The sequence below is a fragment of the Pleurodeles waltl genome, chromosome 6, assembly GCF_031143425.1.
Source record: "Pleurodeles waltl isolate 20211129_DDA chromosome 6, aPleWal1.hap1.20221129, whole genome shotgun sequence".
In the NCBI taxonomy this organism is placed as follows: Eukaryota; Metazoa; Chordata; class Amphibia; order Caudata; family Salamandridae; genus Pleurodeles; species Pleurodeles waltl.
In genome coordinates, this window is record NC_090445.1 from 55,213,644 (window position 1) to 55,229,798 (window position 16,155).

Genomic DNA, 16,155 nt, shown 5'->3' on the forward strand with positions numbered 1-16,155 from the left:
AGTAGATGGACACCAGTCAAATTCCCTGCTCTAAGCAGCATGAGCCCTATCACACACACAGTCATCCTTCCAGACTGAAGTATGGTCAGTGAGTACTCACTGCCTTGTGACTGCTGTGCAGCCTTCAAGAGCCCATCTAGATCTGGGTACGCCACCGCCAGGATCCGTCGCATGAGGGGGTCAGTGCCCGACGGGCACCCCTTCCACGTTGGGAGGACTTCCCCAGCTGGGCCTCAGTGATCTTTCGCGCCCAGCACTGCAGGTCCTCCCACCTCTTTCGACAGTGGGTGCTCCGCCGGTTGTAGACCCCCAGGGTCCGCACGTCCTTGGCGATGGCATGCCAATGTGCCCTCTTCTGGTGGGCACTGACCTAGAAGGGTGACACAGAAATGGAACACAGAAGTCAGGCACTTGCACGGTAGGAACAGCTGGCAGATAGTCCAACATAGGACTGACAGTACTCTCAGACATACAGGACAGTGGCACGCAGCATTCCATGCACCATGGCCCATCCAGGCTCAGAGGAGCACACATGTGTGCAATCCACACCATCCATTACTCACACAGTGCCCCCCAAACCCAGACTCACCTGAACCTCTGGCCTTCCGTAGAGTCTGCCGTACAGGGGCACGACCCCTTCCACTAGCTTCTCCAGTTCTTCTTGGGTGAAGGCCAGGGCCCTTTCCCAGGGCACCACGTGGAAAATCCATAGCCACAGGCAGGCCACAGCAGTACACAGAGTGGAGTACGTGTCCGCACAAGATCAGGGAGTCAAGTGATCAAACGATGACGAATGCGCATACGTTCCACGGCGGTATGCACCGCCACTGCCGGCGGCGATGATGATACACCAGGATTCCCCATTAGCATCCATGTTAGCCAATGAGGGTGCGAACAGCTCCGTACGCTGTGACATCAACCGCTAGAGGTATGAGGTCACTTCCACAACTAAGGGGTAGAACTACAGTGGGCAGACATTTTGCCATCACCTACGCATCTTGAAATTCCTACTACTCACAATGTAGGGTCTACTAGCCACATGAAGTACCTAGGCCTCTATCCATTCCGTATAGTAGCACACATGAATTACTCTGTTCCCTACTAGTGATGTACATGTACATCTGTCAGGTAGTAGTTATTGTACAGACACTACTATGAACAATGCAGTGCATGTATTTTGCAAATTTTGCCTATGTATGTGTGCACATCACTCCTTTTTGTAACCCCTCGTAGGTACCGACCTTGTGGTGAGGAAGGGCACCATTGGTATACAGACCACTTGTGGATATGGGGACCATGGTGGAGTGTCAGATCATTATCACTTATAGACTCACACGTGCAACTATTCAGGACCTGTGTGCATTACTGGATCCTGCACTGACTCCCGGAAATCGTAATCAGCATGCCATTCCAACTGAGCTGCAGGTGACAGTGGGCATGGGTGCTGGTTTCTCACAGCCAATGTTCATCCAGAAACTGACAATATTTCTGAATGCATTTATACAACATCTGCAATCCTATGTGCGATTCCCCCAAAGTGATGACCTCATTGCCATCAAGTCTGACTTCTATGCCTTTGCAAAAATTCCCATCGATGGCACACACATACCACCCAAGAGTGAGTGAACAGGTGTACAGGAACAGGAAGAACTTTCACTCCATGAACATCCAATTGGTGTGTACTGTAGACCAGTACATTTCCCATGTGAATGCCATGTTTCCGGGTTCAGTCCATGATTCATTTGTGTTGAGGAACAGTAGTGTGCCACAGAAGATGGAACAACTACAAGAGGACAGAGGGTGGATCATAGGTAAGTTTGCCTGTCACTAACTGACACATTGCAGAAAACCAGCCTGTCTGACTAAGGGACATTACAATGAGGACTCTGTATTGAACCATTTTCTAAGTTATTCTGGCTATCCAAACTTGCGTTGGCTCCTGACACCAGTGAGGAATCCCAGGACGGATGCAGAGAGGAAATACGATGAGGCCCATGGATGTACTAGGAGGGTCATAGAGTGTACTATAGGTCTCCTGAAGGCTAGATTCCAGTGTCTACATATCTCTGGGGGTTCCCTGGCCTATGGGCCTGATAAGGTGTGTAGAATAGTGGTGGCCTGCTGCATGCTGCACAACGTGGCAGTGAGGCATTCTATCCCACTTTTGGAGGTGGAGGGTGCTATATGTCCTGATCAGCTACCTCAGAGAGGTGAGGAGAGTGATGGTGAGGATGAGGAAGGGGAAGATGTCCATTACAGGAACCAACTGATACAACTTTACTTCCAATAACTGTGTGGTACTTAAGCCTGTCATTGGGGTTAGTGACTAATACTGTCAGTGTGCTCTGTCATATAGGGAGGATTGGTCATGATAGGTGATACATGGACCACTTCTGCATGGTACTGACAGACAATATATGCATTCCCTCCTTGCCTAATTTAAAAGACACAGTACCACCATCAAACACAAATTGACAATAAAGTTGTTCTCTGCCAGTTGCATCCATACTCCACTTTGTTCAACATTGAAGACAGGGGACAGTGTTACAGGTGTGAAATGTGTTTTATTATTAGAATAGAGTGAATTGTGCTATATACAGTGACAGGAGTCGTAAGGGTTGGGTGTCCTCAAAACCTACTTGGTGGCAGCCCTGTTGGATGTCTTAGATGGGTCAATTTATTTTTTTATTAATTTTTTTATTGATAATAACACAATGTGGTACAAAGACAGCTGGGATCAAGTTCCCGGCGTTTAGAAATAATTGCACATCAGAGATATTAGAGAATTAAAGAACTTGAAAGACGCATAAGGCACAAACAAAGTGTCATTCGTACTTTGAAAACCTGAGGTAGTGTTCTCTTCCAACATATATTAGGCGATGGGGGGGGGTTAAAAGAAATGAAGATATAAGGGTAGAGGGCAGGTTGTACCTACTCAAACGAGGGAACAGGGGAGTTTCGCCTTGGGAAGAATGTGGCATCGCAGTAGTAGTGTGTCTCAGGGTTTCAATTACCAAAAAAAGGCTGGGGGGATGTTGCAGCGCGGATAGTGGGGTTTGCGGCTCTTGTCAACTCTGTGGCCAGTTTCAGCTGGAACCAGGTGTCTGTCGAACGACGTGGGGTTAAGGGTCTGCCACGGAGGTCTGTTTGAAGTGTTGCTGGAGGGCGATATGTAAACTCTAGTGGGTTTGTAGAAGGAGACGTGGGAGTAAACGACGAGGGGGAGAGAGAGAGAAAAAAAGAGAGAAAGAGAGAGAGAAAAAAGAAAAAGAGGAACAGTAGGGAAAAGAAGGGGAAGAAATGAAAGGGAATAAAAGAAGGGGGAAAAGAAAAGAAAAGAGGAGAGGAGAGACGGAGTAGAAGGGGAAACAAGGGGAGAGATGGGGAGAGAATGCAGAGGGAGAGGGAGATACGAGAGCGAGGGTAGGGAAGCGAGGGGGAAAGGATGGATGTGAGGGAGGGGAGGCAGAGGGGAGGAAGGAGTGAACAGTGGTGGTTCTGGGTAGGGCACTATTGCCCCCTTGTAAGGAAGGGAGCCCATACCTGTGTGAATATTTGAGCTTTATCTTGTAGGTTATAGATGATTTGTTCGTGTGTGGCAGTGCGGGTCATGGCTATGATACATTCCTCCGGAGTTGGAGGGGTCTCTGACCGCCAGTGTCTGAGTATGCAAATCTTTGCAGTAGCTAGTGCTGTGTGCAACAGTCTCTTGTGTGGTCTAGAGAGATCTGGTAGAGAGGTCGTATCTTGCAGAAGTATAAGGGCAGGAGTGAGTGGTGACAGAAGTGACATTACTTCAGCCAGAGTGGAGCTCACAGCATCCCAGAGTGGTTGTACTGTTGTACAGTTTATCAGGATATGCATCAGGTCACAAGATGTCTCTGGACATCGCCAGCAGTTCGCGTGCGGGAGGAGTCCGGTCCTATGTAGTTTCGCTGGAGACCAGTGCCAGTCATGTAAAATTGTGAAGAGGCAGAATTTCAAGCGTGCCTCCTGGGAACCTCTATCTAGTGCCTCTAGGATAGCTTCCCAATCGTCTGGATCTAGATCCTGTTGCAGCTGGTTTTGCCACCGTAGGCGTAATTTGTCCGAGAGCGGCTGGGAGTAGAGTCGTCGAATAATTAGATCATAGAGACCCGACATTACTCCCTTGTATTGCCCCCATTGCTGCACGTAAGCCACTATAGGTGAAGGCAGGGACCGAAAGGCAGTGCTTAAGTTGCATATATCTCCATTCCTGATTCGGGTGTAGGTCGAACTCCTCCCGTAACTTGGGGAAGGGTTTGAGCACATCATTTTCTAGGACCTGTGAGAGGGTAAGGATGCCTGCCTGCTTCCACTGCGGCCAATTGAGTACCTCGCCACCTATGCGTAGGCCACTGTCGTATGAGGGGGTGGACCACAAACAGTCGGTGGGCCCTTCGCCAGGATGCCCTGGTCGCCGCCAGGATAGGGTTCACCGAGTTAGTGGCTGGGAAGTCTGCACGGTAGGGTCGTCCGAGTCCTTCATTCGCAGCTAGGAGTCGTCTTTCCACTGCTATCCACAAGGGAGGGTCTGGTATATTCGATAGTGTATTGGATAGCTGGGACATTTGGAGGGCTAGAGAGCAGTGTTCCATTGATGGGAGTCCCATTCCCCTGTTTGTGCGACGGGCCAAAAGTTTAGCTGGTGATAGCCGTGGTCGCATTGTGCCCCATACGAATGATCTAATTAGTGCATTGATGCTTCGTAGTGTGGAAAGGGGCTCTTGTAAGGGAAGGAGACCCAGGATATAGGTGAAGCGGGGTACCGTCACCATTCTAACCGCTTGTACTCGGCCCCACATAGAGAGGCCTAACTGGGTCCATTTCTCAAAGTCCAGTTTCGCCCGCGTAATGAGAGGGTGAATGTTGTCCGCCACCATGTGTGCCAGTCCTGGGTTGACAAGCACTCCCAGGTATTTAAGACATTTTGGCATCCACCAAAATGGGTAGCCTAGGAGTGCTGCTTTTGTGGTTACTCGCGATAGCGGTAGTGCTTCGCTTTTGTCCCAGTTAATGCGGTATCCCGAAAGGGCTGTGAAGTCCTCTATTACCTCTAATAAGGCCGGTATGGATCTTCTAAGTCTGTGAGTGTTAAGAGAATGTCGTCAGTGTATAGGTATATCTTGGAGGTGCCTTCGGGTAGTGGTTGGCCGGTTATGGAGGGGGACGAACGAATGGCTGCTGCCAAGGGCTCCATTGCCAGCAGGAACAGGAGGGGCGAGAGGGGGCACCCCTGCCGTGTACCCCTCCGGATAGGGAAAGGATCAGAGAGGAAGCCCCCGCAGTTGACACTGGCTGCGGGCTGATCGTAGAGCAGTCGTACCATAGAGATAAATTTGCTGCCCAGACCGAATCTCTCCAGGGCCGCAAATAGGTAGGTATTCTATGCGATCGAACGCCTTTTCGGCGTCTGAGGACAAGGCCAGTGCCGACTCCGGGGAGTCCCTGGCCGCCCATAAGGTGTGGCATAGGGTACGTAGGTGGTTCCTAGATGTCCGGCCCGGCACAAACCCCACCTGTGTATAGTGTATTAAGGACGGGATTACTTTTCGTAGTCTGTTTGCCAGGACGCTTGCTAGAATTCTAATGTCCCCGTTTAGTAGAGAGATGGGCCGGTAGCTGCCCCATAATAAAGGGTCTCTCCCAGGCTTCGGTATGACCGCTATTGTAGCATTATTGGATATGGCCCCTAGCGTCTGTGTTTCGCAAGCTTCGTTGAGGGCTTCGCATAAAATATCGATTGCCTCTGTCCCTACCCATTTATGAAATTCTGTCGGGTATCCGTCCTCCCCAGGTGATTTGTGATACGGGAGGTCAGGGATGACTTTATCTATCTCCTGCCTGCTTATTTCCCGTTCTAATAGGCTACGGCCCTCGTCTGTTAAGGAGGGGAGGTCAAGCTTCTCTAAGAAGGTGGCAGCTTGCGCCATGTTGGTCGTTGTTTCCGGCGTGTAGAGGTGTCTATAGAACAGGGCAAGTTTGTTTACAATTGCCTGTGGGTGAGTCAGTATGCCCCCGGAGGGGGAACGAATGGCTGGGATGGCTAAAGCGCCTGTTGTTAGACAGAGTTGGGCTGCCAGCCGTCGTCCCGCCTTCTCACCCTGTTCATAGTGTCTCCCTTGGAGTCTCTGTAACGCGAATTCGGCCTGAGTGGTGTACAGCTTATTAAGGGCCATTTGGGCTCGCTCTAGGTTTCGGCGGCCTAGGAGGGAGGGGTGTATTGTATATTGCCTGGTTAGTCGGCGTATACCGAGTTCCAATGCCACCTGTTGCTCTTTTCTGTTTTTATTCGCTATTGCCGTGTCCCGCATGAGCTGTCCCCGTATCGAAGCTTTGGCTGCGGCCCACATGTTTCGGCTTGAATCAACAGTGCCTAAGTTGTCTTGGGCGAAAGTGGTTGCATGATCCTGTAGCTGCAACATACCTTGGGGGGATCGATAGCGATGAATCGCTAATCTCCAAGGTTTTCGGCCCGGAGATACCAGGCCTAAGCAGATGGCTACAAAGACTGGGGAGTGGTCTGAAAGGCCTCCACTCCGATATATCGTACTCCAGGGTGTGGGCCACAAGGTTGTGGAACAGGAGGAAATAATCAATCCGTGATTGGGTACCATGCACCGGCGAGAGAAAAGTAAATTCTCTGTCCGCCGGGTGAGTCCGCCTCCAGTGATCAACTAAACCATTGTCAGTGAGTATGTCAGTCTGTATGGCTCTGTCTGCATTATTGCTCGTGTCCAGGGGCCCCGTCCTGTCCAATGCTGCATCACTAGCTAGGTTCCAGTCTCCTCCTATAACGTAGCGGGATGCCCTTATCTCAGTCAGAAGTCGGTTGACCTGAAGGAAAAAGAGACGTTTGGGACCTGTTGGTGCATAGACTAATCCCACACACAATGTTGAGTCCCCGATTCCCAGTTTGGCAAATGCGTATCGGCCCTCGGGGTAAGTCCACGATCTGACGACCGTGAAAGGGAGGGTTTTACGTAAGAGGATCGCCACCCCGCTTTTTCTTGGGACATTCTCCGTACCGGGTGAGGGTGGGTTGCAGCTAAACAGGACGGTACCCACCCAGTCACGTCTCAATCTATCAGATTCAAGACTGTCTAGATGTGTCTCTTGTAATAAGGCGATGTCTGTCTGTTTAGAGTTAAGGTAGGATAGGACTTTTTTCCGTTTGATGAAGTGGGTGAGACCGTTTAGATTCCATGAGATAACCCGGAGAGGTACTACTAAACCCATCGGGTTGGGCATCCTTGCTTCCTGTGTCAGCCCACCCGTGGGTATGAGCTCGGGGAGGGTGGAATAGACTCTATAAACTGAAGAGGACGCCAGGGAGAGGAGAGGGAAAACGACAGGTACGTAGAGTACGAAGGAGAGTTGAAAATAGAATAAAAAGGAGACAGTGAATCAGTGCAGAAAAGAGGAAATAGAGTAGAAGGTAGAGAAGGAAGAACGGGATACGAGTCCCGAATTACACAAACTTTAACCGGCGGGTATAAAACCTAGGCCGAATGAGCATCGATGCCCGGCCAGCGGGCCCCGCGCTGGGGGGGGGGGGCTATGAGGCGCCCCAGACCCTCGTGTAGGTGTCTCCAGTCATGTCCGGGGGGGTGTGTTTGTGGCTTGAGGGTGGGGGGGGGAGGCTGCATTTTGGTTGTATCCCGAGGAGGGGGAGGGGTGAGGGAAGCGTGGGGAAGGGACAGGTGCTGCTGTTACTAGGGTCACTTCCCCTTGATTGTTCTGAAGGGTTGCGGCATGTATATACCCTGGGACTTAGCATCTGCAGTCTGTTCTGCTTTGCACTAGCTCTCATCGTTAGACCACTACTGCGCCTATTAGCAGGCTGGGACCTAGAGCCCAAACCCAGTTCAGAGCCATTTAGTCCCACCCCAGTTAGGGCAAGCCAGTGATGTGCAAGAGTGTTGCGTCAATTCTCACACTTCCCGAAGAGTATATTGGACCATGATTCCAGGTGGAGGAAGTGATATGGGGTATGATAAGTGTTACCAGACATGAGGGGGAGAAAAAAGGGGGGGTAGTGAAGAACAAGAGCGATCGGGAGCCATCAAAAACTATCACACAATCCGAACAGTCTAAGCAGTCTGAGGCGGTCAAAGCCTACTGGTCGGAGGGGGGTTCTCAGCGGTACAATGTCTTAAGAGTATACGTGAAAAAGAGTACTCATCACTTCTCTGTGTCAGATCTCCTTCGCCATTAAGTTCCTGTATTTCCTGCAACGTTTCTATGACAGTCTGTGGTTCTTGATATCGAGGGCTTGTAGGAAAACCATATCCGTGTTGGTTTCAGGTGGCGGGCACCTAGGGTTTCAGAGGGGATCGGGACTTGTCTCTGTCTGACAGCTGTATGTGCATCACCACCGCCTGTAGTACTTGGCCCCTGTCATCGAAGCTTTTCGTTAATCTCTCCAAGTCTCTGCCCCTGGTTTGAGGGTCTGTAGTGGGTCTTCCGTCGGTGTCCAGAGCGATTTCCAGTAGGCCCATTCCCCTGGTTTGGTTCTGTGTGTCTTGGGTGGGATGGGTTGCTGATTCCATGGGTTGTGTCGGGTCATGCAGCCCCTCTAGGAATGTTTTCAGGTCCTCTGGGTCACAGAAGGTTTGTGACTCTCCGTTCTTAGTTATCCACATCCTGGCTGGCTCGAAGAGGCCGAATTTAACATCCAAATGGCAAAGGCAAGGATGAAGAGAGAGAAAGGCTCTTCTTCGGTCTGCTGTTTTTTTGGAGAAGTCCGCTAAAAGGCGGATTTTGAGGGAGCCTAGCCGGAGTGGTCCTTGCCTTCGGGACATCTGTGGTAGTTGGCGGACCTGCCCGTGCTGTAGGAAGCAGGCTATGATTGGGCGAGGGCAGTCTTTTATGTTTTGTCTCTTGAGACCAAGTCTGTGCTCTCTTTGAAATTCCAGTGGGGGGTCGAATGTTATGTCGGCTAGTTTGGGGAGCGTGTCTCGCAAGTAAGAGAGAATGTTTGTACCCTCAATGCCTTCCGGAAATCCAAGGAAACGGATGTTGTTTCTGCGGCTTCTGTCCTCAAGGTCGGTTAACTTGCTGCGGAGGTGCAAGAGTTCCTGATCTCTGTCAGTCTGTAAGATCTCTTGACTTTCCACAGCCGCTACTCGATGGTTCAGTCCGGAGATTTGTGACTGGAAGCCCGCTATTTCCAGGCGCATGGATCTCATCTCCGTTGTTAATGCCGTCATGGCATTGTCCATACCTTCCAGTTTGCGACCTACTGCTGATATCTCTGCAGTATGCGATCTATTGACACTCCTTGAGCGTCTTCTGGCATGATGGTGTGCGGGGGTGAAGAGTCCGCAGTGGAAGAGTGTTTCTGTTGGCGCAGGGCTTCGGAGAAGAGTAGTTGGCGGGCAGGCTTACCCAATGCTTTACCCGCCGTCTTGCCTCCGGGCATTGCGGGTTTTTCCGTGCAGATGGGAGTCTGGGGGGGTGCCCGTCCGTGTCACAGTGAGGGCAATCAGCGTGAACACGCGGGCAGCAGAAAAGATAGGGTGACGGAGGGGGGGCGAGGAGGACTCAGAGTAATTGGTGTCAAGTGAGTACCTCTCCAAGCGACCTCCTGCAGTAGGCTGTTATTGGTGCATAAGGGGGGAAGGATCCTAGTGCTGGCTCTATGATGGGCAGCGTCCCACTGGGCTGTGTCCAGACCACGTGGGGGTGAGGTTTCTTGCTGCTCTCTCCCGTATTAGCTTGGGGGTCCGTGGGTCTGTGGAGAGAGGGGTTGCTTTGGAGCCGAGGTCCGCTGCTACTTTTGGCCCTCTTTGCTCTCCATACCTCGTTAGTTCTAGCTTTGTTGGAGTCAATAGTGACTTTTCGCTGTCTCTGTTAATGTAATGTTGCTCCTTTTGTTTTTATATTTATATTGTCTGTTTTCTTTCCTCTTTTTTCTTTCCTCTTCTTTTTTTTTTTTTCTTTCTTTCTCCTTCCCCCCTCCTGTGCTTGCCTCTCTTCTTACTAGGTGGTGTTTGCTTCTTTGTTCTTTGCCTTTTCCTCTTCCCGTCGTTTTCCTCCCCTCTCTGCTCGTTGTTGTATTTCTCTCTCTCTCTCCTTCCTCCCATCCTTCCTCTCACTCATCGACCTCCCTCACCTCTTTGTGCCTCTCCTCTTCACCGGCTCACCGACTCGGCCCTCACTCCTCTGTCTTCCCTGGGGCTTCTGCCGTTCCTGAGAGGGCCTTCTCTGTAGCAGGCAAGGCTGGGAGGTGGGGGCAGCTGTGCGCTGTGCTCTGCTGGTGGTGGGGCCTCCTGTCACCGGTCCCATCACCCCCGGCAAGGGGGGGGGTTGAGGAGGCACTGGGAGGCGTGTTACCAAAACCGGGCCACCTCCTGTTCTGGGCAGCGGCGCCGGTCAGCTCCGTTCTCCCTCTCTGGCACTGACTAACCGGGAGGGAGGGAAGGCTGGGCGGCGCCCCCACCTGTTGCCGGCTCCGGGGACTGCAGATGAGCCGCCACCAAGGCGCAGGTAGGAGCGGAGGGCACGTCCCTCTCCCTCGGGCTCCAGCGGGGGACGCGTAACTCCGCACCTGGGTGACTCCGCACCGCAGGCCTCGAACTTGCCCCTCTCGCTCCGCTCGGCGTCTCCGGGGAGGGCACTCCTCCCGCGCCCGAGTGTCGGGTGCTCGCCTTCACCGACCCCCACGCCGGCCCCCGCCGCGTTCGGGGGTCCTCTGGTGCACCTCCAGCGCCGCCATCCCCGCCGCGTGGCCCACCGCCGTGCGGAGCTCGGCTCTTAGGCGGCCATCATAGATCGCGGCAAGACCACGCCCCAGATGGGTCCATTTTGTAGAATAGTACTTCAATTTGCCCTCAGCCAAGTGTTGTTGGTGAATGGGTGGGATGGTTGCTTTGCATTAGTAGCAGTGTCAATTGTTGGAGGGGGGCTTGTTCTTAGCTGGGTTTCCAGTGCCATATCTTGGCCTAAGACTACATTTGGGCACCTGCTGTGGAGCCTCTTGGGGTGGCATGGTTGGCCCTAGTGATTCCTGTGCTGTTTCTGCTGCTTGGGTCATCTGTTGCTGGTTGTCCAGGGCTGTTGTGGGGCCTCTTGTCAGGTGTGCTTGTCAGACTGTTTGTTTACCAACTGCAGCAGTGCTCCAGCAATGGTGGCCACTGTGGCATTGTGCTCTTTCCACTACTGCATGGCCTGTTGGTGTTGTTCCAGCTGCATCCTCTGACTTTGCTCCAGGGTGGACACAATCTGTGCCAACCTTTCTTGGGTATGTTGGTAGGCCCCAAATACCTCTGCAATAACGTCCTGGGCTGCTGCATCCATCCGGTGCCCTACCCCCTGACCCACTGGAACACTTGAACTTGCCCTAGACCCCTGTGCCTGTGTCCCCTGCGCAGGTCTTGACGTGCCACTTGTACTGGGGCCCTCACCTTCCTGCATGTTGGGAGTGGCAGACTGTGGCCTCTGTAGCTGTTTTCCACCAGTCTGTGCCCTGGGTACACTTGTGTGGGTACGCCTCACCTGGCCTGCTGGTCTTGACTGGGTGTTAGGGGTGACAGTGGTTTCCTGGGTGGGGCTGCTGCATGGTGAGAATCCAGGACTGTATGAGGGGTCTGCCTGCTCATCAGTGTCCAGGGATCCTTTGCCAAAGTCTTGTGATGAGCCTCTGTCTCCCTGGAGGGCTGTGGCACTCCTTGTCCCCTCAATTAGGGTTGCATGGATGGTGGTGTCTGTTGGGGGACATAGAAATGTCTGTTACATATGTCTGAAGGTTTGAGGAGTACAGAACTGGGCTATTTTGTGCTGGTGTTACTTTCAGTTTCCTTCCAGGGTGCCTTTGTGAGACGGACATTGCATTTAGTGGCAGTGGTGAGGTTGCATTGTGGTGGGGGTATTATTCCATTGTGGGTATGTGCAGGGGTGGGTGACTGTGCACAGCGGGAGTAATGTGGGCCTGTTAGTGGGTTGTAGGTGATGCCGGGTGGTGGGTTATGGCTGGGTGGGGTGGAGGTCGAGGTGGGTGTGGGTGGGGTGGGCTGGTGCATGCATTGCAGATGTGTTGTATATGGGGTAATTGTAGATGACTTACCCGAGTCCATTCCTCCAGTGAGTTCAGTGAGTCCCTCTGGTTGCAGTATGGCGAGTACCTTCTCCTCCCAGTCGGTGTAGTCGGGTGGTGTTGGTGGCGGTCCTCCCCCAGTCTTCTGCACTGCGATGTGGTGCCTAGATGCCATGGCCCTGACCTTTCCCCGCAGGTCGTTCCATCTCTTCCGGATGTCGTCCCTGGTGCGTGGATGGTCTCCCACTGCATTCACCCTGTTCACAATGGTCTGCCACAGCTCCAATTTCCGCGCGATGGGTGTGTGCTGCACCTCGGACTCGAATATTTGTGGCTCCACCTTCAGGATCTCGTCCACCATGGTCCTTAGCTCCCTTTCGGTGAAGCGTGGATTTTTTAGGGGGGCATGGTGAGTGTGGTGGATGGCATTGGAACTGGGGACGGGGTACGGGTGCTCCTGTGTGGGTCGATATGCGTGTCCTGTATGCTGGCGTGCGCTGTCTGGCTCTGGTGCTCTCCGTCTTCTGGTCCTGGTTTTGTTGCAAGGGATTGTGGGGTGTGTCTAGGGGTGTTTTATGGGGGTCTAGATGTGTGTCAGGTGTGTGGGTGATATGCCTATCCAATGTGTGCACTTGTTGCTGTTGTGTCCACTTGCCGCCTGTGGCGGTCGCAGCCGCCAATGGTCGTCTGGCCTCCACTGTCCACTGAGGTGATTTGTGCATCATTATTTGGAGGGCGGGATGTGGGTGTGCTTGGCGGTGGCGGGGTGGGGTGGGCCGGCATTCCCGCAAACAGAGTCCTGGCGGGGAGTGGTGGTCTGGGAATTTTTGGCAGGGTTGGGTTTTTCCATCATTGTATGGCGGGTTTCCATTTGCATCCAACGGTGGGATTCTGTTCACCGCCGACACGGCAGTCGGCGGTCTTTCCCGCCATAGTCATAATGACCGCCTAAGAGACAATGGCCTTACTGTTAAAAGAGAAAAGTGTCAATTCAGAGTTAACACAGTGACATATCTAGGGCATGTGATGTCAGGGGAGGCCATTAAACCCAAGATGAGTTTAACTGAATCAATTGTCAAGGTGCCTGTTCCTGTTGACAAGGATGGCGTTCGATCCATTTTAGGTCTAGCAGAATTCTATTCGAAATGTGTTCACAATTTTACTATTATAGTTATGCCACTAAGGATGTTGCTCAAGAAAGGGAGCAAGTTTGAATGGTCTGACGAGTGCGAGAAGGCATTTGTATGTGTCAAGAATGTCATAGGCATTATGCCGAATTTAAACCATTTTGATGTAATTAAAAAAAACATTCTCACCACTGATGCAAGTCTCAAAGGGTTAGGTGCAGTTTTGAGCCAGGTAGACAATGGAGAAGAGAAGGTAATTGTGTTTTCCTCTCGTTCTCTGAAAGCAGCGGAAGAGAAGAATTACGTCATTGAACGAGAGGCCATTCATCAATTTAAGTTCTTTTTGTGGGCCTACCTTTTATACTAAGGTCAGATCATAAGCCATTAGTGCAAATTCTCACACGTAAGGGATCAGAAAAGGCCACTCCTAGGATTAAAATATGTCTGGAGAGTGTGCTGGAGTTTAACTTCAAGATTGAATACTTACATAGACTGAGGAATGCCACTCCGGCTGTTTGTCTAGATTACCTGTTGAAGGAGATGACTCAATGGAGCAGAGTGCTTAGGTGTTGTGGGTGATGGAGTCAGCTTTATCTCAGAAAGAGTGGTGCTGAGAAAGTGAGAAGAATGCTGTTTTAGCTGATGTAAAATGCATGATAGTGAATGGATGGCCAGATCGGAAGGATTTGAATATGGAAGTACAAAAGTTTTGGGGAGTGAGAGATGAATTAAGCATTTTGGATGATCAATTGTTTAAAGGTGACTGTGTGGTTCCACCTGAAGGGTTGAGAGATAAAATAATGAATCTTGCGCATGAAGGACATTTAGGCAGGAATCTTACTAAAGCCAGGTTACAAGAAAAATATTGGTGGCCTGGGCTTGACAATGAAACAGAAAATGTAGTGAGAGATTGTTGGTTGTGTGCCAATAGTGATAAAACAAAAGTGATGAGAGTAGCACCTTTATCTCCCACGGAAGTGCCTGAGGAACCTTGGTCCAAACTTGGATTGGATATATTGGTGCCTTTCAATTTGATAAACACAAATGAGAGATATGTATTGGTGGACTATCAGTCTAAGTGGGTGTACGCTTGTTGTGTTGGATCAATCACTACTAAGACTGTGATAGAGTTCTTGAAGGATGTGTTAGTTTTGGAAGGCATTCTCAAATTGATTGTTACAGATAATGGGGTGCAATTTGTTTCTGATGAAATGAAACATTTTCGATGGATTTGTCTATTGAACATCAGCGTACAGCATTTTATGCTCCACAAGCCAGTGGTCTTGTGGAAAAAATGAACGGACGTATAAGAGATTGTGCTCAGTTAGCCTTGACAAATAGAGGGGAGTTCAGAAATATTTTGAGGGATAAGCTGTGGGCCCATCGCACTGCTCCAAAGTTTTTGACAAAGGAATCTCCATTTCAGTGTTTGAAAGTACAAGTGGCGGGGTCTATGTTGTTCCCCAAGTGGTTAGGACGCTATGGTAATGGTGAGAGTGCAGATGGCCGCAGAGTCCATGTACATCAGTGGAGGTATAAAGAACGATTTGATAACAAACATGGTGCAGTGGTCAGGAACTGGAAAGTAGGAGAGTTGGTGTTTGTAAAGAAACCTAGGTGGTCATGCAATGGGGAGTCTACATTTTTAGGACCATTTCGCATTAAGGAACTTAAGAAGAATTTAGTGATCCTAGAGAATGGAGAAGTTTGGAGCATGTTTAGACTGGCTAGGTGTGATTGGAATACTAAGTTGGTGGAATCCAAACTGTGTGCTGATGAGCTGGGAGACAGTGGAGTAACCTTACAGCATCATGATTCTGCTTTGTCACCCAGGGAAGTTCACACTCGAAGGAGGCCAGAGTATCTCAAAGACTATGGGGGTCATTACAACATTGGCGATAAAAGCCGCTTACCGCTGTGCAGAAGACCACCAACACACCGCTGCGGCCGTGGAATTCCTCCACGGTCATTGTGACCCACAGCTCGGAATCCGCCAAACTCCAGACACCCACACAAGTCCACCACACCAAAGGTCCGTGATAAACTGGCGATAACAAAACCTCCACTGTCACGCCAACAGGAGTACGCCCACACTATCATGACCCACGAATCTACGCAGCGGTCTTTTAACCGCGGTATTCCATTGGCGGTACACATTGCTGCGCTCAAAATACACACACATTTACAAAACACTACCACACTGGACAATTACAAATACGCACACCTGATACACATACACACACCACTCCCACACATCCAATACAATATAAAACACACACCCAAATCACCCACAAACCCTTACATCAACAATTGCGACTGAAGGCCAGAGAGAGACACCACCATCTACAAACTAGCATCCAAAGGCACTCAACACCATCACTCACACAACATCCAAGCACCTCACACAGCACACCTCTAAATATCACCCCACACATCACAACACACCCCACCCCACACATCACCCACACCACCCCATGGCACCGCAAAGACACCCCAGGTTCTCTGAGGAGGAGCTCAGGGTCATGGTGGAGGAAATCATCCGGGTAGAACCACAGCTATTCGGAACACAGGTGCAGCACACCACCATAGCTAGGAAGATGGAGCTATGGCGAAGAATCGTGGACAGGGTCAACGCAGTGGGACAGCACCCAAGAACTAGGGATGACATGAGGAAGAGGTGGAATGCCCTACGGGGGAAGTTCCATGGTTTCAAGACACCACCTTGCGGTTCAGAGGACTGGCGGCGGACCCCCACCTCCTCCCCCACAACTAACAACATGGGAGGAGCAGGTCTTGGCTATACTGCATCCTGAGGGCCTCGCAGGAGTAGCTGGAGGAATGGACTCTGGTAAGTCAAACCTTTAACTACTTCATCCCCCACCCACCTGCATGCTATCACATACCCTCACCCTCGCCCTCACCCCATCACTCCAACTCCTCACGTATGTCCCAATATCACAAACCACACAT

General features: G+C 51.1%; 1 pseudogene; it reads left to right on the forward strand.

The window, feature by feature from the left end:
• Positions 1-13,111: 13,111 nt before the first annotated feature.
• Positions 13,112-16,155, forward strand: part of LOC138301477 (uncharacterized) — a 102,085-nt pseudogene continuing 99,041 nt past the window's right edge.